The sequence below is a fragment of the Schistocerca nitens genome, chromosome 11 (genome assembly GCF_023898315.1).
Source record: "Schistocerca nitens isolate TAMUIC-IGC-003100 chromosome 11, iqSchNite1.1, whole genome shotgun sequence".
In the NCBI taxonomy this organism is placed as follows: domain Eukaryota; kingdom Metazoa; phylum Arthropoda; class Insecta; order Orthoptera; family Acrididae; genus Schistocerca; species Schistocerca nitens.
In genome coordinates this window covers 187590220-187617536 of record NC_064624.1, presented here as the reverse complement: position 1 = coordinate 187617536, position 27317 = coordinate 187590220, and positions in this window count along the sequence as shown.

The following is a 27317-nucleotide window of genomic DNA, read 5'->3' as shown; positions in this document are numbered from 1 at the left end:
AATGTGAAAAGTGTTAATATGTAGTAAAAACCTTAGAAAATCTCCGTGTTTCGTCATTCACCATCGAATCGATATAACGCGGGATCGTCACATTGGTCGCATTTCTCTCTGAAACGGTTACATTTATGGTCTGCCAGCCCTTGTCGCGTGCTGCGGTATGTGGGGACAATACAAGCAGCACAGTAGAACACAGGAGAAGCATCTAAGTTGATGCAATCGCCCAGTAAGAAGAGCTACATTTATAGTTTTAGTTATCGATTATTGAATTATTGGTCGGTTTGGTGCCTTGGACATGACCGAGGACCTTAAGATTTTGCATGAACCGAGGACTGGTACCCACGTAACACGATAAAATGAGAAAAGTGTTAAAATGTAGTAAAAACCTTAGAAAATCTCCGTGTTTCGTCATTCACCATCGAATCGATATAACGCGAGATCGTCACATTGGTCGCATTTCTCTCTGAAACGGTTACATTTATGGTCTGCCAGCCCTTGTCGCGTGCTGCGGTATGTGGGGACAATACAAGCAGCACAGTAGAACACAGGAGAAGCATCTAAGTTGATGCAATCGCCCAGTAAGAAGAGCTACATTTATAGTTTTAGCTATCGATTATTGAATTATTGGTCGGTTTGGTGCCTTGGACATGACCGAGGACCTTAAGATTTTGCATGAACCGAGGACTGGAACCCACGTAACACGAGAAAATGAGAAAATTGTTAATATGTAGTAAAAACCTTAGAAAATCTCCGTGTTTCGTTATTCACCATCGAATCGATATAACGCGGGATCGTCACATTGGTTGCATTTCTCTCTGAAACGGTTACATTTATGGTCTGCCAGCCCTTGTCGCGTGGTGCGGTATGTGGGGACAATACAAGCAGCACAGTAGAACACAGGAGAAGCATCTAAGTTGATGCAATTGCCCAGTAAGAAGAGCTACATTTATAGTTTTAGTTATCGATTATTGAATTATTGTTCGGTTTGGTGCCTTGGACATGACCGAGGACCTTAAGATTTTGCATGAACCGAGGACTGGTACCCACGTAACACGATAAAATGAGAAAAGTGTTAATATGTAGTAAAAACCTTAGAAAATCTCCGTGTTTCGTCATTCACCATCGAATCGATATAACGCGAGATCGTCAAATTGGTCGCATTTCTCTCTCAAACGGTTACATTTATGGTCTGCCAGCCCTTGTCGCGTGCTGAGGTATATGGGGACAATACAAGCAGCACAGTAGAACACAGGAGAAGCATCTAAGTTGATGCAATCGCCCAGTAAGAAGAGCTACATTTATAGTTTTAGTTATCGATTATTGAATTATTGGTCGGTTTGGTGCCTTGGACATGACCGAGGACCTTAAGATTTTGCATGAACCGAGGACTGGCAGCCACGTAACACGAGAAAATGTGAAAAGTGTTAATATGTAGTAAAAACCTTAGAAAATCTCCGTGTTTCGTCATTCACCATCGAATCGATATAACGCGAGATCGTCAAATTGGTCGCATTTCTCTCTGAAACGGTTACATTTATGGTCTGCCAGCCCTTGTCGCGTGCTGAGGTATGTGGGGACAATACAAGCAGCACAGTAGAACACAGGAGAAGCATCTAAGTTGATGCAATCGCCCAGTAAGAAGAGCTACATTTATAGTTTTAGTTATCGATTATTGAATTATTGGTCGGTTTGGTGCCTTGGACATGACCGAGGACCTTAAGATTTTGCATGAACCGAGGACTGGCAGCCACGTAACACGAGAAAATGTGAAAAGTGTTAATATGTAGTAAAAACCTTAGAAAATCTCCGTGTTTCGTCATTCACCATCGAATCGATATAACGCGAGATCGTCAAATTGGTCGCATTTCTCTCTGAAACGGTTACATTTATGGTCTGCCAGCCCTTGTCGCGTGCTGCGGTATGTGGGGACAATACAAGCAGCACAGTAGAACACAGGAGAAGCATCTAAGTTGATGCAATCGCCCAGTAAGAAGAGCTACATTTATAGTTTTAGTTATCGATTATTGAATTATTGGTCGGTTTGGTGCCTTGTACATGACCGAGGACCTTAAGATTTTGCATGAACCGAGGACTGGCAGCCACGTAACACGAGAAAATGTGAAAAATGTTAATATGTAGTAAAAACCTTAGAAAATCTCCGTGTTTCGTCATTCACCATCGAATCGATATAACGCGAGATCGTCACATTGGTCGCATTTCTCTCTGAAACACATTTATGGTCTGCCAGCCCTTGTCGCGTGCTGCGGTATGTGGGGACAATACAAGCAGCACAGTAGAACACAGGAGAAGCATCTAAGTTGATGCAATCGCCCAGTAAGAAGAGCTACATTTATAGTTTTAGTTATCGATTATTGAATTATTGGTCGGTTTGGTGCCTAGGACATACCCAAGGACCTTAAGATTTCGCATGAACCGAGGACTGGCAGCCACGTAACACGAGAAAATGTGAAAAGTGCTAATATGTAGTAAAACCCTTAGAAAATCTCCGTGTTTCGTCATTCACCATCGAATCGATATAACGCGAGATCGTCAAATTGGTCGCATTTCTCTCTGAAACGGTTACATTTATGGTCTGCCAGCCCTTGTCGCGTGCTGCGGTATGTGGGGACAATACAAGCAGCACAGTAGAACACAGGAGAAGCATCTAAGTTGATGCAATCGCCCAGTAAGAAGAGGTACATTTATAGTTTTAGTTATCGATTATTGAATTATTGGTCGGTTTGGTGCCTTGGACATGACCGAGGACCTTAAGATTTTGCATGAACCGAGGACTGGAACCCACGTAACACGAGAAAATGAGAAAATTGTTAATATGTAGTAAAAACCTTAGAAAATCTCCGTGTTTCGTCATTCACCATCGAATCGATATAACGCGGGATCGTCACATTGGTCGCATTTCTCTCTGAAACGGTTACATTTATGGTCTGCCAGCCCTCGTCGCGTGCTGCGGTATGTGGGGACAATAAAAGCAGCACAGTAGAACACAGGAGAAGCATCTAAGTTGATGCAATCGCCCAGTAAGAAGAGGTACATTTATAGTTTTAGTTATCGATTATTGAATTATTGGTCGGTTTGGTGCCTTGGACATGACCGAGGACCTTAAGATTTTGCATGAACCGAGGACTGGCAGCCACGTAACACGAGAAAATGTGAAAAGTGTTAATATGTAGTAAAAACCTTAGAAAATCTCCGTGTTTCGTTATTCACCATCGAATCGATATAACGCGAGATCGTCACATTGGTCGCATTTCTCTCTGAAACGGTTACATTTATGGTCTGCCAGAGCTAGTCGCGTGCTGCGGTATGTGGGGACAATACAAGCAGCACAGTAGAACACAGGAGAAGCATCTAAGGTGATGCAATCGCCCAGTAAGAAGAGCTACATTTATAGTTTTAGTTATCGATTATTGAATTATTGGTCGGTTTGGTGCCTTGGACATGACCGAGGACCTTAAGATTTTGCATGAACCGAGGACTGGCAGCCACGTAACACGAGAAAATGTGAAAAGTGTTAATATGTAGTAAAAACCTTAGAAAATCTCCGTGTTTCGTCATTCACCATCGAATCGATATAACGCGAGATCGTCACATTGGTCGCATTTCTCTCTGAAACGGTTACATTTATGGTCTGCCAGCCCTAGTCGCGTGCTGCGGTATGTGGGGACAATACAAGCAGCACAGTAGAACACAGGAGAAGCATCTAAGTTGATGCAATCGCCCAGTAAGAAGAGCTACATTTATAGTTTTAGTTATCGATTATTGAATTGTTGGTCGGTTTGGTGCCTTGGACATGACCGAGGACCTTAAGATTTTGCATGAACCGAGGACTGGCAGCCACGTAACACGAGAAAATGTGAAAAGTGTTAATATGTAGTAAAAACCTTAGAAAATCTCCGTGTTTCGTCATTCACCATCGAATCGATATAACGCGAGATCGTCACATTGGTCGCATTTCTCTCTGAAACGGTTACATTTATGGTCTGCCAGCCCTTGTCGCGTGCTGCGGTATGTGGGGACAATACAAGCAGCACAGTAGAACACAGGAGAAGCATCTAAGTTGATGCAATCGGCCAGTAAGAAGAGCTACATTTATAGTTTTAGTTATCGATTATTGAATTATTGGTCGGTTTGGTGCCTTGGACATGACCGAGGACCTTAAGATTTTGCATGAACCGAGGACTGGCAGCCACGTAACAGGAGAAAATGTGAAAAGTGTTAATATGTAGTAAAAACCTTAGAAAATCTCCGTGTTTCGTCATTCACCATCGAATCGATATAACGCGAGATCGTCAAATTGGTCGCATTTCTCTCTGCAACGGTTACATTTATGGTCTGCCAGCCCTTGTCGCGTGCTGAGGTATGTGGGGACAATACAAGCAGCACAGTAGAACACAGGAGAAGCATCTAAGTTGATGCAATCGCCCAGTAAGAAGAGCTACACTTATAGTTTTAGTTATCGATTATTGAATTATTGGTCGGTTTGGTGCCTTGGACATGACCGAGGACCTTAAGATTTTGCATGAACCGAGGACTGGCAGCCACGTAACACGAGAAAATGTGAAAAGTGTTAATATGTAGTAAAAACCTTAGAAAATCTCCGTGTTTCGTCATTCACCATCGAATCGATATAACGCGAGATCGTCACATTGGTCGCATTTCTCTCTGAAACGGTTACATTTATGGTCTGCCAGCCCTTGTCGCGTGCTGCGGTATGTGGGGACAATACAAGCAGCACAGTAGAACACAGGAGAAGCATCTAAGTTGATGCAATCGCCCAGTAAGAAGAGCTACATTTATAGTTTTAGTTATCGATTATTGAATTATTGGTCGGTTTGGTGCCTTGGACATGACCGAGGACCTTAAGATTTTGCATGAACCGAGGACTGGCAGCCACGTAACACGAGAAAATGTGAAAAGTGCTAATATGTAGTAAAACCCTTAGAAAATCTCCGTGTTTCGTCATTCACCATCGAATCGATATAACGCGAGATCGTCAAATTGGTCGCATTTCTCTCTGAAACGGTTACATTTATGGTCTGCCAGCCCTTGTCGCGTGCTGCGGTATGTGGGGACAATACAAGCAGCACAGTAGAACACAGGAGAAGCATCTAAGTTGATGCAATCGCCCAGTAAGAAGAGCTACATATATAGTTTTAGTTATCGATTATTGAATTATTGGTCGGTTTGGTGCCTTGGACATGACCGAGGACCTTAAGATTTTGCATGAACCGAGGACTGGCAGCCACGTAACACGAGAAAATGTGAAAAGTGTTAATATGTAGTAAAAACCTTAGAAAATCTCCGTGTTTCGTCATTCACCATCGAATCGATATAACGCGAGATCGTCAAATTGGTCGCATTTCTCTCTGAACGGTTACATTTATGGTCTGCCAGCCCTTGTCGCGTGCTGAGGTATGTGGGGACAATACAAGCAGCACAGTAGAACACAGGAGAAGCATCTAAGTTGATGCAATCGCCCAGTAAGAAGAGCTACACTTATAGTTTTAGTTATCGATTATTGAATTATTGGTCGGTTTGGTGCCTTGGACATGACCGAGGACCTTAAGATTTTGCATGAACCGAGGACTGGCAGCCACGTAACACGAGAAAATGTGAAAAGTGTTAATATGTAGTAAAACCCTTAGAAAATCTCCGTGTTTCTTCATTCACCATCGAATCGATATAACGCGAGATCGTCACATTGGTCGCATTTCTCTCTGAAACGGTTACATTTATGGTCTGCCAGCCCTTGTCGCGTGCTGCGGTATGTGGGGACAATACAAGCAGCACAGTAGAACACAGGAGAAGCATCTAAGTTGATGCAATCGCCCAGTAAGAGGAGCTACATTTATAGTTTTAGTTATCGATTATTGAATTATTGGTCGGTTTGGTGCCTTGGACATGACCGAGGACCTTAAGATTTTGCATGAACCGAGGACTGGCAGCCACGTAACACGAGAAAATGTGAAAAGTGTTAATATGTAGTAAAAACCTTAGATAATCTCCGTGTTTCGTCATTCACCATCGAATCGATATAACGCGAGATCGTCAAATTGGTCGCATTTCTCTCTGAAACGGTTACATTTATGGTCTGCCAGCCCTTGTCGCGTGCTGAGGTATGTGGGGACAATACAAGCAGCACAGTAGAACACAGGAGAAGCATCTAAGTTGATGCAATCGCCCAGTAAGAAGAGCTACATTTATAGTTTTAGTTATCGATTATTGAATTATTGGTCGGTTTGGTGCCTTGGACATGACCGAGGACCTTAAGATTTTGCATGAACCGAGGACTGGCAGCCACGTAACACGAGAAAATGTGAAAAGTGTTAATATGTAGTAAAAACCTTAGAAAATCTCCGTGTTTCGTCATTCACCATCGAATCGATATAACGCGAGATCGTCACATTGGTCGCATTTCTCTCTGAAACGGTTACATTTATGGTCTGCCAGCCCTTGTCGCGTGCTGAGGTATGTGGGGACAATACAAGCAGCACAGTAGAACACAGGAGAAGCATCTAAGTTGTTGCAATCACCCAGTAAGAAGAGCTACATTTATAGTTTTAGTTATCGATTATTGAATTATTGGTCGGTTTGGTGCCTTGGACATGACCGAGGACCTTAAGATTTTGCATGAACCGAGGACTGGCAGCCACGTAACACGAGAAAATGTGAAAAGTGTTAATATGTAGTAAAAACCTTAGAAAATCTCCGTGTTTCGTCATTCACCATCGAATCGATATAACGCGAGATCGTCACATTGGTCGCATTTCTCTCTGAAACGGTTACATTTATGGTCTGCCAGCCCTAGTCGCGTGCTGCATATGTGGGGACAATACAAGCAGCACAGTAGAACACAGGAGAAGCATCTAAGTTGATGCAATCGCCCAGTAAGAAGAGCTACATTTATAGTTTTAGTTATCGATTATTGAATTATTGGTCGGTTTGGTGCCTTGGACATGACCGAGGACCTTAAGATTTTGCATGAACCGAGGACTGGCAGCCACGTAACACGAGAAAATGTGAAAAGTGTTAATATGTAGTAAAAACCTTAGAAAATCTCCGTGTTTCGTCATTCACCATCGAATCGATATAACGCGAGATCGTCACATTGGTCGCATTTCTCTCTGAAACGGTTACATTTATGGTCTGCCAGCCCTTGTCGCGTGCTGCGGTATGTGGGGACAATACAAGCAGCACAGTAGAACACAGGAGAAGCATCTAAGTTGATGCAATCGCCCAGTAAGAAGAGCTACATTTATAGTTTTAGTTATCGATTATTGAATTATTGGTCGGTTTGGTGCCTTGGACATGACCGAGGACCTTAAGATTTTGCATGAACCGAGGACTGGCAGCCACGTAACAGGAGAAAATGTGAAAAGTGTTAATATGTAGTAAAAACCTTAGAAAATCTCCGTGTTTCGTCATTCACCATCGAATCGATATAACGCGAGATCGTCAAATTGGTCGCATTTCTCTCTGCAACGGTTACATTTATGGTCTGCCAGCCCTTGTCGCGTGCTGAGGTATGTGGGGACAATACAAGCAGCACAGTAGAACACAGGAGAAGCATCTAAGTTGATGCAATCGCCCAGTAAGAAGAGCTACATTTATAGTTTTAGTTATCGATTATTGAATTATTGGTCGGTTTGGTGCCTTGGACATGACCGAGGACCTTAAGATTTTGCATGAACCGAGGACTGGCAGCCACGTAACACGTGAAAATGTGAAAAGTGTTAATATGTAGTAAAAACCTTAGAAAATCTCCGTGTTTCGTCATTCACCATCGAATCGATATAACGCGAGATCGTCACATTGGTCGCATTTCTCTCAGAAACGGTTACATTTATGGTCTGCCAGCCCTTGTCGCGTGCTGCGGTATGTGGGGACAATACAAGCAGCACAGTAGAACACAGGAGAAGCATCTAAGTTGATGCAATCGCCCAGTAAGAAGAGCTACATTTATAGTTTTAGTTATCGATTATTGAATTATTGGTCGGTTTGGTGCCTTGGACATGACCGAGGACCTTAAGATTTTGCATGAACCGAGGACTGGCAGCCACGTAACACGAGAAAATGTGAAAAGTGCTAATATGTAGTAAAACCCTTAGAAAATCTCCGTGTTTCGTCATTCACCATCGAATCGATATAACGCGAGATCGTCAAATTGGTCGCATTTCTCTCTGAAACGGTTACATTTATGGTCTGCCAGCCCTTGTCGCGTGCTGCGGTATGTGGGGACAATACAAGCAGCACAGTAGAACACAGGAGAAGCATCTAAGTTGATGCAATCGCCCAGTAAGAAGAGCTACATATATAGTTTTAGTTATCGATTATTGAATTATTGGTCGGTTTGGTGCCTTGGACATGACCGAGGACCTTAAGATTTTGCATGAACCGAGGACTGGCAGCCACGTAACACGAGAAAATGTGAAAAGTGTTAATATGTAGTAAAAACCTTAGATAATCTCCGTGTTTCGTCATTCACCATCGAATCGATATAACGCGAGATCGTCAAATTGGTCGCATTTCTCTCTGAACGGTTACATTTATGGTCTGCCAGCCCTTGTCGCGTGCTGAGGTATGTGGGGACAATACAAGCAGCACAGTAGAACACAGGAGAAGCATCTAAGTTGATGCAATCGCCCAGTAAGAAGAGCTACACTTATAGTTTTAGTTATCGATTATTGAATTATTGGTCGGTTTGGTGCCTTGGACATGACCGAGGACCTTAAGATTTTGCATGAACCGAGGACTGGCAGTCACGTAACACGAGAAAATGTGAAAAGTGTTAATATGTAGTAAAACCCTTAGAAAATCTCCGTGTTTCTTCATTCACCATCGAATCGATATAACGCGAGATCGTCACATTGGTCGCATTTCTCTCTGAAACGGTTACATTTATGGTCTGCCAGCCCTTGTCGCGTGCTGCGGTATGTGGGGACAATACAAGCAGCACAGTAGAACACAGGAGAAGCATCTAAGTTGATGCAATCGCCCAGTAAGAGGAGCTACATTTATAGTTTTAGTTATCGATTATTGAATTATTGGTCGGTTTGGTGCCTTGGACATGACCGAGGACCTTAAGATTTTGCATGAACCGAGGACTGGCAGCCACGTAACACGAGAAAATGTGAAAAGTGTTAATATGTAGTAAAAACCTTAGAAAATCTCCGTGTTTCGTCATTCACCATCGAATCGATATAACGCGAGATCGTCAAATTGGTCGCATTTCTCTCTGAAACGGTTACATTTATGGTCTGCCAGCCCTTGTCGCGTGCTGAGGTATGTGGGGACAATACAAGCAGCACAGTAGAACACAGGAGAAGCATCTAAGTTGATGCAATCGCCCAGTAAGAAGAGCTACATTTATAGTTTTAGTTATCGATTATTGAATTATTGGTCGGTTTGGTGCCTTGGACATGACCGAGGACCTTAAGATTTTGCATGAACCGAGGACTGGCAGCCACGTAACACGAGAAAATGTGAAAAGTGTTAATATGTAGTAAAAACCTTAGAAAATCTCCGTGTTTCGTCATTCACCATCGAATCGATATAACGCGAGATCGTCACATTGGTCGCATTTCTCTCTGAAACGGTTACATTTATGGTCTGCCAGCCCTTGTCGCGTGCTGAGGTATGTGGGGACAATACAAGCAGCACAGTAGAACACAGGAGAAGCATCTAAGTTGTTGCAATCACCCAGTAAGAAGAGCTACATTTATAGTTTTAGTTATCGATTATTGAATTATTGGTCGGTTTGGTGCCTTGGACATGACCGAGGACCTTAAGATTTTGCATGAACCGAGGACTGGCAGCCACGTAACACGAGAAAATGTGAAAAGTGTTAATATGTAGTAAAAACCTTAGAAAATCTCCGTGTTTCGTCATTCACCATCGAATCGATATAACGCGAGATCGTCACATTGGTCGCATTTCTCTCTGAAACGGTTACATTTATGGTCTGCCAGCCCTAGTCGCGTGCTGCATATGTGGGGACAATACAAGCAGCACAGTAGAACACAGGAGAAGCATCTAAGTTGATGCAATCGCCCAGTAAGAAGAGCTACATTTATAGTTTTAGTTATCGATTATTGAATTATTGGTCGGTTTGGTGCCTTGGACATGACCGAGGACCTTAAGATTTTGCATGAACCGAGGACTGGCAGCCACGTAACACGAGAAAATGTGAAAAGTGTTAATATGTAGTAAAAACCTTAGAAAATCTCCGTGTTTCGTCATTCACCATCGAATCGATATAACGCGAGATCGTCACATTGGTCGCATTTCTCTCTGAAACGGTTACATTTATGGTCTGCCAGCCCTTGTCGCGTGCTGCGGTATGTGGGGACAATACAAGCAGCACAGTAGAACACAGGAGAAGCATCTAAGTTGACGCAATCGCCCAGTAAGAAGAGCTACATTTATAGTTATCGATTATTGAATTATTGGTCGGTTTGGTGCCTTGGACATGACCGAGGACCTTAAGATTTTGCATGAACCGAGGACTGGAACCCACGTAACACGAGAAAATGAGAAAATTGTTAATATGTAGTAAAAACCTTAGAAAATCTCCGTGTTTCGTCATTCACCATCGAATCGATATAACGCGGGATCGTCACATTGGTCGCATTTCTCTCTGAAACGGTTACATTTATGGTCTGCCAGCCCTCGTCGCGTGCTGCGGTATGTGGGGACAATACAAGCAGCACAGTAGAACACAGGAGAAGCATCTAAGTTGATGCAATCGCCCAGTAAGAAGAGCTACATTTATAGTTTTAGTTATCGATTATTGAATTATTGGTCGGTTTGGTGCCTTGGACATGACCGAGGACCTTAAGATTTTGCATGAACCGAGGACTGGCAGCCACGTAACACGAGAAAATGTGAAAAGTGTTAATATGTAGTAAAACCCTTAGAAAATCTCCGTGTTTCTTCATTCACCATCGAATCGATATAACGCGAGATCGTCACATTGGTCGCATTTCTCTCTGAAACGGTTACATTTATGGTCTGCCAGCCCTTGTCGCGTGCTGCGGTATGTGGGGACAATACAAGCAGCACAGTAGAACACAGGAGAAGCATCTAAGTTGATGCAATCGCCCAGTAAGAGGAGCTACATTTATAGTTTTAGTTATCGATTATTGAATTATTGGTCGGTTTGGTGCCTTGGACATGACCGAGGACCTTAAGATTTTGCATGAACCGAGGACTGGCAGCCACGTAACACGAGAAAATGTGAAAAGTGTTAATATGTAGTAAAAACCTTAGAAAATCTCCGTGTTCCGTCATTCACCATCGAATCGATATAACGCGAGATCGTCAAATTGGTCGCATTTCTCTCTCAAACGGTTACATTTATGGTCTGCCAGCCTTTGTCGCGTGCTGAGGTATGTGGGGACAATACAAGCAGCACAGTAGAACACAGGAGAAGCATCTAAGTTGATGCAATCGCCCAGTAAGAAGAGCTACATTTATAGTTTTAGTTATCGATTATTGAATTATTGGTCGGTTTGGTGCCTTGGACATGACCGAGGACCTTAAGATTTTGCATGAACCGAGGACTGGCAGCCACGTAACACGAGAAAATGTGAAAAGTGTTAATATGTAGTAAAAACCTTAGAAAATCTCCGTGTTTCGTCATTCACCATCGAATCGATATAACGCGAGATCGTCACATTGGTCGCATTTCTCTCTCAAACGGTTACATTTATGGTCTGCCAGCCCTTGTCGCGTGCTGAGGTATGTGGGGGCAATACAAGCAGCACAGTAGAACACAGGAGAAGCATCTAACTTGTTGCAATCACCCAGTAAGAAGAGCTACATTTATAGTTTTAGTTATCGATTATTGAATTATTGGTCGGTTTGGTGCCTTGGACATGACCGAGGACCTTAAGATTTTGCATGAACCGAGGACTGGCAGCCACGTAACACGAGAAAATGTGAAAAGTGTTAATATGTAGTAAAAACCTTAGAAAATCTCTGTGTTTCGTCATTCAGCATCGAATCGATATAACGCGAGATCGTCACATTGGTCGCATTTCTCTCTGAAACGGTTACATTTATGGTCTGCCAGCCCTAGTCGCGTGCTGCATATGTGGGGACAATACAAGCAGCACAGTAGAACACAGGAGAAGCATCTAAGTTGATGCAATCGCCCAGTGAGAAGAGCTACATTTATAGTTTTAGTTATCGATTATTGAATTATTGGTCGGTTTGGTGCCTTGGACATGACCGAGGACTGGCAGCCACGTAACACGAGAAAATGTGAAAAGTGTTAATATGTAGTAAAAACCTTACAAAATCTCCGTGTTTCGTCATTCACCATCGAATCGATATAACGCGAGATCGTCAAATTGGTCGCATTTCTCTCTGAAACGGTTACATTTATGGTCTGCCAGCCCTTGTCGCGTGCTGCGGTATGTGGGGACAATACAAGCAGCACAGTAGAACACAGGAGAAGCATCTAAGTTGATGCAATCGCCCAGTAAGAAGAGCTACATTTATAGTTTTAGTTATCGATTATTGAATTATTGGTCGGTTTGGTGCCTTGGACATGACCGAGGACCTTAAGATTTTGCATGAACCGAGGACTGGCAGCCACGTAACACAAGAAAATGTGAAAAGTGTTAATATGTAGTAAAAATCTTAGAAAATCTCCGTGTTTCGTCATTCACTATCGAATCGATATAACGCGAGATCGTCACATTGGTCGCATTTCTCTCTGAAACGGTTACATTTATGGTCTGCCAGCCCTTGTCGCGTGCTGCGGTATGTGGGGACAATGCAAGCAGCACAGTAGAACACAGGAGAAGCATCTAAGTTGATGCAATCGCCCAGTAAGAAGAGCTACATTTATAGTTTTAGTTATCGATTATTGAATTATTGTTCGGTTTGGTGCCTTGGACATGACCGAGGACCTTAAGATTTTGCATGAACCGAGGACTGGCAGCCACGTAACACGAGAAAATATGAAAAGTGTTAATATGTAGTAAAAACCTTAGAAAATCTCCGTGTTTCGTCATTCACCATCGAATCGATATAACGCGAGATCGTCAAATTGGTCGCATTTCTCTCTGAAACGGTTACATTTATGGTCTGCCAGCCCTTGTCGCGTGCTGAGGTATGTGGGGACAATACAAGCAGCACAGTAGAACACAGGAGAAGCATCTAAGTTGATGCAATCGCCCAGTAAGAAGAGCTACATTTATAGTTTTAGTTATCGATTATTGAATTATTGTTCGGTTTGGTGCCTTGGACATGACCGAGGACCTTAAGATTTTGCATGAACCGAGGACTGGCAGCCACGTAACACGAGAAAATGTGAAAAGTGTTAATATGTAGTAAAAACCTTAGAAAATCTCCGTGTTTCGTCATTCACCATCGAATCGATATAACGCGAGATCGTCACATTGGTCGCATTTCTCTCAGAAACGGTTACATTTATGGTCTGCCAGCCCTTGTCGCGTGCTGCGGTATGTGGGGACAATACAAGCAGCACAGTAGAACACAGGAGAAGCATCTAAGTTGATGCAATCGCCCAGTAAGAAGAGCTACATTTATAGTTTTAGTTATCGATTATTGAATTATTGGTCGGTTTGGTGCCTTGGACATGACCGAGGACCTTAAGATTTTGCATGAACCGAGGACTGGCAGCCACGTAACACGAGAAAATGTGAAAAGTGTTAATATGTAGTAAAACCCTTAGAAAATCTCCGTGTTTCGTCATTCACCATCGAATCGATATAACGCGAGATCGTCACATTGGTCGCATTTCTCTCTGAAACGGTTACATTTATGGTCTGCCAGCCCTTGTCGCGTGCTGCGGTATGTGGGGACAATACAAGCAGCACAGTAGAACACAGGAGAAGCATCTAAGTTGACGCAATCGCCCAGTAAGAAGAGCTACATTTATAGTTATCGATTATTGAATTATTGGTCGGTTTGGTGCCTTGGACATGACCGAGGACCTTAAGATTTTGCATGAACCGAGGACTGGCAGCCACGTAACACGAGAAAATGTGAAAAGTGTTAATATGTAGTAAAAACCCTAGAAAATCTCCGTGTTGCGTCATTCACCATCGAATCGATATAACGCGAGATCGTCAAATTGGTCGCATTTCTCTCTGAAACGGTTACATTTATGGTCTGCCAGCCCTTGTCGCGTGCTGAGGTATGTGGGGACAATACAAGCAGCACAGTAGAACACAGGAGAAGCATCTAAGTTGATGCAATCGCCCAGTAAGAAGAGCTACATTTATAGTTATCGATTATTGAATTATTGGTCGGTTTGGTGCCTTGGACATGACCGAGGACCTTAAGATTTTGCATGAACCGAGGACTGGCAGCCACGTAACACGAGAAAATGTGAAAAGTGTTAATATGTAGTAAAACCCTTAGAAAATCTCCGTGTTTCTTCATACACCATCGAATCGATATAACGCGAGATCGTCACATTGGTCGCATTTCTCTCTGAAACGGTTACATTTATGGTCTGCCAGCCCTTGTCGCGTGCTGCGGTATGTGGGGACAATACAAGCAGCACAGTAGAACACAGGAGAAGCATCTAAGTTGATGCAATCGCCCAGTAAGAGGAGCTACATTTATAGTTTTAGTTATCGATTATTGAATTATTGGTCGGTTTGGTGCCTTGGACATGACCGAGGACCTTAAGATTTTGCATGAACCGAGGACTGGCAGCCACGTAACACGAGAAAATGTGAAAAGTGTTAATATGTAGTAAAAACCTTAGAAAATCTCCGTGTTTCGTCATTCACCATCGAATCGATATAACGCGAGATCGTCAAATTGGTCGCATTTCTCTCTCAAACGGTTACATTTATGGTCTGCCAGCCCTTGTCGCGTGCTGAGGTATGTGGGGACAATACAAGCAGCACAGTAGAACACAGGAGAAGCATCTAAGTTGATGCAATCGCCCAGTAAGAAGAGCTACATTTATAGTTTTAGTTATCGATTATTGAATTATTGGTCGGTTTGGTGCCTTGGACATGACCGAGGACCTTAAGATTTTGCATGAACCGAGGACTGGCAGCCACGTAACACGAGAAAATGTGAAAAGTGTTAATATGTAGTAAAAACCTTAGAAAATCTCCGTGTTTCGTCATTCACCATCGAATCGATATAACGCGAGATCGTCACATTGGTCGCATTTCTCTCTGAAACGGTTACATTTATGGTCTGCCAGCCCTTGTCGCGTGCTGAGGTATGTGGGGACAATACAAGCAGCACAGTAGAACACAGGAGAAGCATCTAACTTGTTGCAATCACCCAGTAAGAAGAGCTACATTTATAGTTTTAGTTATCGATTATTGAATTATTGGTCGGTTTGGTGCCTTGGACATGACCGAGGACCTTAAGATTTTGCATGAACCGAGGACTGGCAGCCACGTAACACGAGAAAATGTGAAAAGTGTTAATATGTAGTAAAAACCTTAGAAAATCTCCGTGTTTCGTCATTCACCATCGAATCGATATAACGCGAGATCGTCACATTGGTCGCATTTCTCTCTGAAACGGTTACATTTATGGTCTGCCAGCCCTTGTCGCGTGCTGCATATGTGGGGACAATACAAGCAGCACAGTAGAACACAGGAGAAGCATCTAAGTTGATGCAATCGCCCAGTAAGAAGAGCTACATTTATAGTTTTAGTTATCGATTATTGAATTATTGGTCGGTTTGGTGCCTTGGACATGACCGAGGACCTTAAGATTTTGCATGAACCGAGGACTGGCAGCCACGTAACACGAGAAAATGTGAAAAGTGTTAATATGTAGTAAAAACCTTACAAAATCTCCGTGTTTCGTCATTCACCATCGAATCGATATAACGCGAGATCGTCAAATTGGTCGCATTTCTCTCTGAAGCGGTTATTTATGGTCTGCCAGTCCTTGTCGCGTGCTGAGGTGCGTGGAGACAATACAAGCAGCACAGTAGAACACAGGAGAAGCATCTAAGTTGATGCAATCGCCCAGTAAGAAGAGCTACATTTATAGTTTTAGTTATCGATTATTGAATTATTGGTCGGTTTGGTGCCTTGGACATGACCGAGGACCTTAAGATTTTGCATGAACCGAGGACTGGCAGCCACGTAACACGAGAAAATGTGAAAAGTGTTAATATGTAGTAAAAATCTTAGAAAATCTCCGTGTTTCGTCATTCACCATCGAATCGATATAACGCGAGATCGTCACATTGGTCGCATTTCTCTCTGAAACGGTTACATTTATGGTCTGCCAGCCCTTGTCGCGTGCTGCGGTATGTGGGGACAATGCAAGCAGCACAGTAGAACACAGGAGAAGCATCTAAGTTGATGCAATCGCCCAGTAAGAAGAGCTACATTTATAGTTTTAGTTATCGATTATTGAATTATTGGTCGGTTTGGTGCCTTGGACATGACCGAGGACCTTAAGATTTTGCATGAACCGAGGACTGGCAGCCACGTAACACGAGAAAATGTGAAAAGTGCTAATATGTAGTAAAAACCTTAGAAAATCTCCGTGTTTCGTCATTCACCATCGAATCGATATAACGCGAGATCGTCAAATTGGTCGCATTTCTCTCTGAAACGGTTACATTTATGGTCTGCCAGCCCTTGTCGCGTGCTGAGGTATGTGGGGACAATACAAGCAGCACAGTAGAACACAGGAGAAGCATCTAAGTTGATGCAATCGCCCAGTAAGAAGAGCTACATTTATAGTTTTAGTTATCGATTATTGAATTATTGTTCGGTTTGGTGCCTTGGACATGACCGAGGACCTTAAGATTTTGCATGAACCGAGGACTGGCAGCCACGTAACACGAGAAAATGTGAGAAGTGTTAACATGTAGTAAAAACCTTAGAAAATCTCCGTGTTTCGTCATTCACCATCGAATCGATATAACGCGAGATCGTCACATTGGTCGCATTTCTCTCAGAAACGGTTACATTTATGGTCTGCCAGCCCTTGTCGCGTGCTGCGGTATGTGGGGACAATACAAGCAGCACAGTAGAACACAGGAGAAGCATCTAAGTTGATGCAATCGCCCAGTAAGAAGAGCTACATTTATAGTTTTAGTTATCGATTATTGAATTATTGTTCGGTTTGGTGCCTTGGACATGACAGAGGACCTTAAGATTTTGCATGAACCGAGGACTGGCAGCCACGTAACACGAGAAAATGTGAAAAGTGTTAATATGTAGTAAAAACCTTAGAAAATCTCCGTGTTTCGTCATTCACCATCGAATCGATATAACGCGAGATCGTCACATTGGTCGCATTTCTCTCTGAAACGGTTACATTTATGGTCTGCCAGCCCTAGTCGCGTGCTGCATATGTGGGGACAATACAAGCAGCACAGTAGAACACAGGAGAAGCATCTAAGTTGATGCAATCGCCCAGTAAGAAGAGCTACATTTATAGTTTTAGTTATCGATTATTGAATTATTGGTCGGTTTGGTGCCTTGGACATGACCGAGGACCTTAAGATTTTGCATGAACCGAGGACTGGCAGCCACGTAACACGAGAAAATGTGAAAAGTGTTAATATGTAGTAAAAACCTTAGAAAATCTCCGTGTTTCGTCATTCACCATCGAAATGATATAACGCGAGATCGTCACATTGGTCGCATTTCTCTCTGAAACGGTTACATTTATGGTCTGCCAGCCCTTGTCGCGTGCTGCGGTATGTGGGGACAATACAAGCAGCACAGTAGAACACAGGAGAAGCATCTAAGTTGATGCAATCGCCCAGTAAGAAGAGCTACATTTATAGTTTTAGTTATCGATTATTGAATTATTGTTCGGTTTGGTGCCTTGGACATGACCGAGGACCTTAAGATTTTGCATGAACCGAGGACTGGCAGCCACGTAACAGGAGAAAATGTGAAAAGTGTTAATATGTAGTAAAAACCTTAGAAAATCTCCGTGTTTCGTCATTCACCATCGAATCGATATAACGCGAGATCGTCAAATTGGTCGCATTTCTCTCTGAAACGGTTACATTTATGGTCTGCCAGTCCTTGTCGCGTGCTGAGGTACGTGGGGACAATACAAGCAGCACAGTAGAACACAGGAGAAGCATCTAAGTTGATGCAATCGCCCAGTAAGAAGAGCTACATTTATAGTTTTAGTTATCGATTATTGAATTATTGGTCGGTTTGGTGCCTTGGACATGACCGAGGACCTTAAGATTTTGCATGAACCGAGGACTGGCAGCCACGTAACACGAGAAAATGTGAAAAGTGTTAATATGTAGTAAAACCCTTAGAAAATCTCCGTGTTTCGTCATTCACCATCGAATCGATATAACGCGAGATCGTCACATTGGTCGCATTTCTCTCTGAAACGGTTACATTTATGGTCTGCCAGCCCTTGTCGCGTGCTGCGGTATGTGGGGACAATACAAGCAGCACAGTAGAACACAGGAGAAGCATCTAAGTTGATGCAATCGCCCAGTAAGAAGAGCTACATTTATAGTTTTAGTTATCGATTATTGAATTATTGGTCGGTTTGGTGCCTTGGACATGACCGAGGACCTTAAGATTTTGCATGAACCGAGGACTGGCAGCCACGTAACACGAGAAAATGTGAAAAGTGTTAATATGTAGTAAAACCCTTAGAAAATCTCCGTGTTTCGTCATTCACCATCGAATCGATATAACGCGAGATCGTCACATTGGTCGCATTTCTCTCTGAAACGGTTACATTTATGGTCTGCCAGCCCTTGTCGCGTGCTGCGGTATGTGGGGACAATACAAGCAGCACAGTAGAACACAGGAGAAGCATCTAAGTTGACGCAATCGCCCAGTAAGAAGAGCTACATTTATAGTTATCGATTATTGAATTATTGGTCGGTTTGGTGCCTTGGACATGACCGAGGACCTTAAGATTTTGCATGAACCGAGGACTGGCAGCCACGTAACACGAGAAAATGTGAAAAGTGTTAATATGTAGTAAAAACCTTAGAAAATCTCCGTGTTGCGTCATTCACCATCGAATCGATATAACGCGAGATCGTCAAATTGGTCGCATTTCTCTCTGAAACGGTTACATTTATGGTCTGCCAGCACTTGTCGCGTGCTGAGGTATGTGGGGACAATACAAGCAGCACAGTAGAACACAGGAGAAGCATCTAAGTTGATGCAATCGCCCAGTAAGAAGAGCTACATTTATAGTTATCGATTATTGAATTATTGGTCGGTTTGGTGCCTTGGACATGACCGAGGACCTTAAGATTTTGCATGAACCGAGGACTGGCAGCCACGTAACACGAGAAAATGTGAAAAGTGTTAATATGTAGTAAAACCCTTAGAAAATCTCCGTGTTTCTTCATTCACCATCGAATCGATATAACGCGAGATCGTCACATTGGTCGCATTTCTCTCTGAAACGGTTACATTTATGGTCTGCCAGCCCTTGTCGCGTGCTGCGGTATGTGGGGACAATACAAGGAGCACAGTAGAACACAGGAGAAGCATCTAAGTTGATGCAATCGCCCAGTAAGAGGAGCTACATTTATAGTTTTAGTTATCGATTATTGAATTATTGGTCGGTTTGGTGCCTTGGACATGACCGAGGACCTTAAGATTTTGCATGAACCGAGGACTGGCAGCCACGTAACACGAGAAAATGTGAAAAGTGTTAATATGTAGTAAAAACCTTAGAAAATCTCCGTGTTTCGTCATTCACCATCGAATCGATATAACGCGAGATCGTCAAATTGGTCGCATTTCTCTCTCAAACGGTTACATTTATGGTCTGCCAGCCCTTGTCGCGTGCTGAGGTATGTGGGGACAATACAAGCAGCACAGTAGAACACAGGAGAAGCATCTAAGTTGATGCAATCGCCCAGTAAGAAGAGCTACATTTATAGTTTTAGTTATCGATTATTGAATTATTGGTCGGTTTGGTGCCTTGGACATGACCGAGGACCTTAAGATTTTGCATGAACCGAGGACTGGCAGCCACGTAACACGAGAAAATGTGAAAAGTGTTAATATGTAGTAAAAACCTTAGAAAATCTCCGTGTTTCGTCATTCACCATCGAATCGATATAACGCGAGATCGTCACATTGGTCGCATTTCTCTCTGAAACGGTTACATTTATGGTCTGCCAGCCCTTGTCGCGTGCTGAGGTATGTGGGGACAATACAAGCAGCACAGTAGAACACAGGAGAAGCATCTAACTTGTTGCAATCACCCAGTAAGAAGAGCTACATTTATAGTTTTAGTTATCGATTATTGAATTATTGGTCGGTTTGGTGCCTTGGACATGACCGAGGACCTTAAGATTTTGCATGAACCGAGGACTGGCAGCCACGTAACACGAGAAAATGTGAAAAGTGTTAATATGTAGTAAAAACCTTAGAAAATCTCCGTGTTTCGTCATTCACCATCGAATCGATATAACGCGAGATCGTCACATTGGTCGCATTTCTCTCAGAAACGGTTACATTTATGGTCTGCCAGCCCTTGTCGCGTGCTGCGGTATGTGGGGACAATACAAGCAGCACAGTAGAACACAGGAGAAGCATCTAAGTTGATGCAATCGCCCAGTAAGAAGAGCTACATTTATAGTTTTAGTTATCGATTATTGAATTATTGTTCGGTTTGGTGCCTTGGACATGACCGAGGACCTTAAGATTTTGCATGAACCGAGGACTGGCAGCCACGTAACACGAGAAAATGTGAAAAGTGTTAATATGTAGTAAAAACCTTAGAAAATCTCCGTGTTTCGTCATTCACCATCGAATCGATATAACGCGAGATCGTCAAATTGGTCGCATTTCTCTCTGAAACGGTTACATTTATGGTCTGCCAGTCCTTGTCGCGTGCTGAGGTACGTGGGGACAATACAAGCAGCACAGTAGAACACAGGAGAAGCATCTAAGTTGATGCAATCGCCCAGTAAGAAGAGCTACATTTATAGTTTTAGTTATCGATTATTGAATTATTGGTCGGTTTGGTGCCTTGGACATGACCGAGGACCTTAAGATTTTGCATGAACCGAGGACTGGCAGCCACGTAACACGAGAAAATGTGAAAAGTGTTAATATGTAGTAAAACCCTTAGAAAATCTCCGTGTTTCGTCATTCACCATCGAATCGATATAACGCGAGATCGTCACATTGGTCGCATTTCTCTCTGAAACGGTTACATTTATGGTCTGCCAGCCCTTGTCGCGTGCTGCGGTATGTGGGGACAATACAAGCAGCACAGTAGAACACAGGAGAAGCATCTAAGTTGATGCAATCGCCCAGTAAGAAGAGCTACATTTATAGTTTTAGTTATCGATTATTGAATTATTGGTCGGTTTGGTGCCTTGGACATGACCGAGGACCTTAAGATTTTGCATGAACCGAGGACTGGCAGCCACGTAACACGAGAAAATGTGAAAAGTGTTAATATGTAGTAAAACCCTTAGAAAATCTCCGTGTTTCGTCATTCACCATCGAATCGATATAACGCGAGATCGTCACATTGGTCGCATTTCTCTCTGAAACGGTTACATTTATGGTCTGCCAGCCCTTGTCGCGTGCTGCGGTATGTGGGGACAATACAAGCAGCACAGTAGAACACAGGAGAAGCATCTAAGTTGACGCAATCGCCCAGTAAGAAGAGCTACATTTATAGTTATCGATTATTGAATTATTGGTCGGTTTGGTGCCTTGGACATGACCGAGGACCTTAAGATTTTGCATGAACCGAGGACTGGCAGCCACGTAACACGAGAAAATGTGAAAAGTGTTAATATGTAGTAAAAACCTTAGAAAATCTCCGTGTTGCGTCATTCACCATCGAATCGATATAACGCGAGATCGTCAAATTGGTCGCATTTCTCTCTGAAACGGTTACATTTATGGTCTGCCAGCACTTGTCGCGTGCTGAGGTATGTGGGGACAATACAAGCAGCACAGTAGAACACAGGAGAAGCATCTAAGTTGATGCAATCGCCCAGTAAGAAGAGCTACATTTATAGTTATCGATTATTGAATTATTGGTCGGTTTGGTGCCTTGGACATGACCGAGGACCTTAAGATTTTGCATGAACCGAGGACTGGCAGCCACGTAACACGAGAAAATGTGAAAAGTGTTAATATGTAGTAAAAACCTTAGAAAATCTCCGTGTTTCGTCATTCACCATCGAATCGATATAACGCGAGATCGTCACATTGGTCGCATTTCTCTCTGAAACGGTTACATTTATGGTCTGCCAGCCCTTGTCGCGTGCTGCGGTATGTGGGGACAATACAAGCAGCACAGTAGAACACAGGAGAAGCATCTAAGTTGATGCAATCGCCCAGTAAGAAGAGCTACATTTATAGTTTTAGTTATCGATTATTGAATTATTGGTCGGTTTGGTGCCTTGGACATGACCGAGGACCTTAAGATTTTGCATGAACCGAGGACTGGCAGCCACGTAACACGAGAAAATGTGAAAAGTGTTAATATGTAGTAAAAACCTTAGAAAATCTCCGTGTTTCGTCATTCACCATCGAATCGATATAACGCGAGATCGTCAAATTGGTCGCATTTCTCTCTGAAACGGTTACATTTATGGTCTGCCAGTCCTTGTCGCGTGCTGAGGTACGTGGGGACAATACAAGCAGCACAGTAGAACACAGGAGAAGCATCTAAGTTGATGCAATCGCCCAGTAAGAAGAGCTACATTTATAGTTTTAGTTATCGATTATTGAATTATTGGTCGGTTTGGTGCCTTGGACATGACCGAGGACCTTAAGATTTTGCATGAACCGAGGACTGGCAGCCACGTAACACGAGAAAATGTGAAAAGTGTTAATATGTAGTAAAACCCTTAGAAAATCTCCGTGTTTCGTCATTCACCATCGAATCGATATAACGCGAGATCGTCACATTGGTCGCATTTCTCTCTGAAACGGTTACATTTATGGTCTGCCAGCCCTTGTCGCGTGCTGCGGTATGTGGGGACAATACAAGCAGCACAGTAGAACACAGGAGAAGCATCTAAGTTGACGCAATCGCCCAGTAAGAAGAGCTACATTTATAGTTTTAGTTATCGATTATTGAATTATTGGTCGGTTTGGTGCCTTGGACATGACCGAGGACCTTAAGATTTTGCATGAACCGAGGACTGGCAGCCACGTAACACGAGAAAATGTGAAAAGTGTTAATATGTAGTAAAAACCTTAGAAAATCTCCGTGTTGCGTCATTCACCATCGAATCGATATAACGCGAGATCGTCACATTGGTCGCATTTCTCTCTGAAACGGTTACATTTATGGTCTGCCAGCCCTTGTCGCGTGCTGCGGTATGTGGGGACAATACAAGGAGCACAATAGAACACAGGAGAAGCATCTAAGTTGATGCAATCGCCCAGTAAGAGGAGCTACATTTATAGTTTTAGTTATCGATTATTGAATTATTGGTCGGTTTGGTGCCTTGGACATGACCGAGGACCTTAAGATTTTGCATGAACCGAGGACTGGCAGCCACGTAACACGAGAAAATGTGAAAAGTGTTAATATGTAGTAAAAACCTTAGAAAATCTCCGTGTTTCGTCATTCACCATCGAATCGATATAACGCGAGATCGTCAAATTGGTCGCATTTCTCTCTCAAACGGTTACATTTATGGTCTGCCAGCCCTTGTCGCGTGCTGAGGTATGTGGGGACAATACAAGCAGCACAGTAGAACACAGGAGAAGCATCTAAGTTGTTGCAATCACCCAGTAAGAAGAGCTACATTTATAGTTTTAGTTATCGATTATTGAATTATTGGTCGGTTTGGTGCCTTGGACATGACCGAGGACCTTAAGATTTTGCATGAACCGAGGACTGGCAGCCACGTAACACGAGAAAATGTGAAAAGTGTTAATATGTAGTAAAAACCTTAGAAAATCTCTGTGTTTCGTCATTCAGCATCGAATCGATATAACGCGAGATCGTCACATTGGTCGCATTTCTCTCTGAAACGGTTACATTTATGGTCTGCCAGCCCTAGTCGCGTGCTGCATATGTGGGGACAATACAAGCAGCACAGTAGAACACAGGAGAAGCATCTAAGTTGATGCAATCGCCCAGTAAGAAGAGCTACATTTATAGTTTTAGTTATCGATTATTGAATTATTGGCCGGTTTGGTGCCTTGGACATGACCGAGGACCTTAAGATTTTGCATGAACCGAGGACTGGCAGCCACGTAACACGAGAAAATGTGAAAAGTGTTAATATGTAGTAAAAACCTTACAAAATCTCCGTGTTTCGTCATTCACCATCGAATCGATATAACGCGAGATCGTCAAATTGGTCGCATTTCTCTCTGAAACGGTTACATTTATGGTCTGCCAGTCCTTGTCGCGTGCTGAGGTACGTGGGGACAATACAAGCAGCACAGTAGAACACAGGAGAAGCATCTAAGTTGATGCAATCGCCCAGTAAGAAGAGCTACATTTATAGTTTTAGTTATCGATTATTGAATTATTGGTCGGTTTGGTGCCTTGGACATGACCGAGGACCTTAAGATTTTGCATGAACCGAGGACTGGCAGCCACGTAACACGAGAAAATGTGAAAAGTGTTAATATGTAGTAAAAATCTTAGAAAATCTCCGTGTTTCGTCATTCACCATCGAATCGATATAACGCGAGATCGTCACATTGGTCGCATTTCTCTCTGAAACGGTTACATTTATGGTCTGCCAGCCCTTGTCGCGTGCTGCGGTATGTGGGGACAATGCAAGCAGCACAGTAGAACACAGGAGAAGCATCTAAGTTGATGCAATCGCCCAGTAAGAAGAGCTACATTTATAGTTTTAGTTATCGATTATTGAATTATTGGTCGGTTTGGTGCCTTGGACATGACCGAGGACCTTAAGATTTTGCATGAACCGAGGACTGGCAGCCACGTAACACGAGAAAATGTGAAAAGTGTTAATATGTAGTAAAAACCTTACAAAATCTCCGTGTTTCGTCATTCACCATCGAATCGATATAACGCGAGATCGTCAAATTGGTCGCATTTCTCTCTGAAACGGTTACATTTATGGTCTGCCAGCCCTTGTCGCGTGCTGAGGTATGTGGGGACAATGCAAGCAGCACAGTAGAACACAGGAGAAGCATCTAAGTTGATGCAATCGCCCAGTAAGAAGAGCTACATTTATAGTTTTAGTTATCGATTATTCAATTATTGGTCGGTTTGGTGCCTTGGACATGACCGAGGACCTTAAGATTTTGCATGAACCGAGGACTGGCAGCCACGTAACACGAGAAAATGTGAAAAGTGTTAATATGTAGTAAAAACCTTAGAAAATCTCCGTGTTTCGTCATTCACCATCGAATCGATATAACGCGAGATCGTCAAATTGGTCGCATTTCTCTCTGAAACGGTTACATTTATGGTCTGCCAGCCCTTGTCGCGTGCTGAGGTATGTGGGGACAATACAAGCAGCACAGTAGAACACAGGAGAAGCATCTAAGTTGATGCAATCGCCCAGTAAGAAGAGCTACATTTATAGTTATCGATTATTGAATTATTGGTCGGTTTGGTGCCTTGGACATGACCGAGGACCTTAAGATTTTGCATGAACCGAGGACTGGCAGCCACGTAACACGAGAAAATGTGAAAAGTGTTAATATGTAGTAAAAACCTTACAAAATCTCCGTGTTTCGTCATTCACCATCGAATCGATATAACGCGAGATCGTCACATTGGTCGCATTTCTCTCAGAAACGGTTACATTTATGGTCTGCCAGCCCTTGTCGCGTGCTGCGGTATGTGGGGACAATACAAGCAGCACAGTAGAACACAGGAGAAGCATCTAAGTTGATGCAATCGCCCAGTAAGAAGAGCTACATTTATAGTTTTAGTTATCGATTATTGAATTATTGGTCGGTTTGGTGCCTTGGACATGACCGAGGACCTTAAGATTTTGCATGAACCGAGGACTGGCAGCCACGTAACACGAGAAAATGTGAAAAGTGTTAATATGTAGTAAAACCCTTAGAAAATCTCCGTGTTTCGTCATTCACCATCGAATCGATATAACGCGAGATCGTCACATTGGTCGCATTTCTCTCTGAAACGGTTACATTTATGGTCTGCCAGCCCTTGTCGCGTGCTGCGGTATGTGGGGACAATACAAGCAGCACAGTAGAACACAGGAGAAGCATCTAAGTTGATGCAATCGCCCAGTAAGAAGAGCTACATTTATAGTTTTAGTTATCGATTATTGAATTATTGGTCGGTTTGGTGCCTTGGACATGACCGAGGACCTTAAGATTTTGCATGAACCGAGGACTGGCAGCCACGTAACACGAGAAAATGTGAAAAGTGTTAATATGTAGTAAAACCCTTAGAAAATCTCCGTGTTTCGTCATTCACCATCGAATCGATATAACGCGAGATCGTCACATTGGTCGCATTTCTCTCTGAAACGGTTACATTTATGGTCTGCCAGCCCTTGTCGCGTGCTGCGGTATGTGAGGACAATACAAGCAGCACAGTAGAACACAGGAGAAGCATCTAAGTTGATGCAATTGCCCAGTAAGAAGAGCTACATTTATAGTTTTAGTTATCGATTATTGAATTATTGTTCGGTTTGGTGCCTTGGACATGACCGAGGACCTTAAGATTTTGCATGAACCGAGGACTGGTACCCACGTAACACGATAAAATGAGAAAAGTGTTAATATGTAGTAAAAACCTTAGAAAATCTCCGTGTTTCGTCATTCACCATCGAATCGATATAACGCGAGATCGTCACATTGGTCGCATTTCTCTCTGAAACGGTTACATTTATGGTCTGCCAGCCCTTGTCGCGTGCTGCGGTATGTGGGGTCAATACAAGCAGCACAGTAGAACACAGGAGAAGCATCTAAGTTGATGCAATCGCCCAGTAAGAAGAGCTACATTTATAGTTTTAGTTATCGATTATTGAATTATTGGTCGGTTTGGTGCCTTGGACATGACCGAGGACCTTAAGATTTTGCATGAACCGAGGACTGGCAGCCACGTAACACGAGAAAATGTGAAAAGTGTTAATATGTAGTAAAAACCTTAGAAAATCTCCGTGTTTCGTCATTCACCATCGAATCGATATAATGCGAGATCGTCAAATTGGTCGCATTTCTCTCTCAAACGGTTACATTTATGGTCTGCCAGCCCTTGTCGCGTGCTGAGGTATGTGGGGACAATACAAGCAGCACAGTAGAACACAGGAGAAGCATCTAAGTTGATGCAATCGCCCAGTAAGAAGAGCTACATTTATAGTTTTAGTTATCGATTATTGAATTATTGGTCGGTTTGGTGCCTTGGACATGACCGAG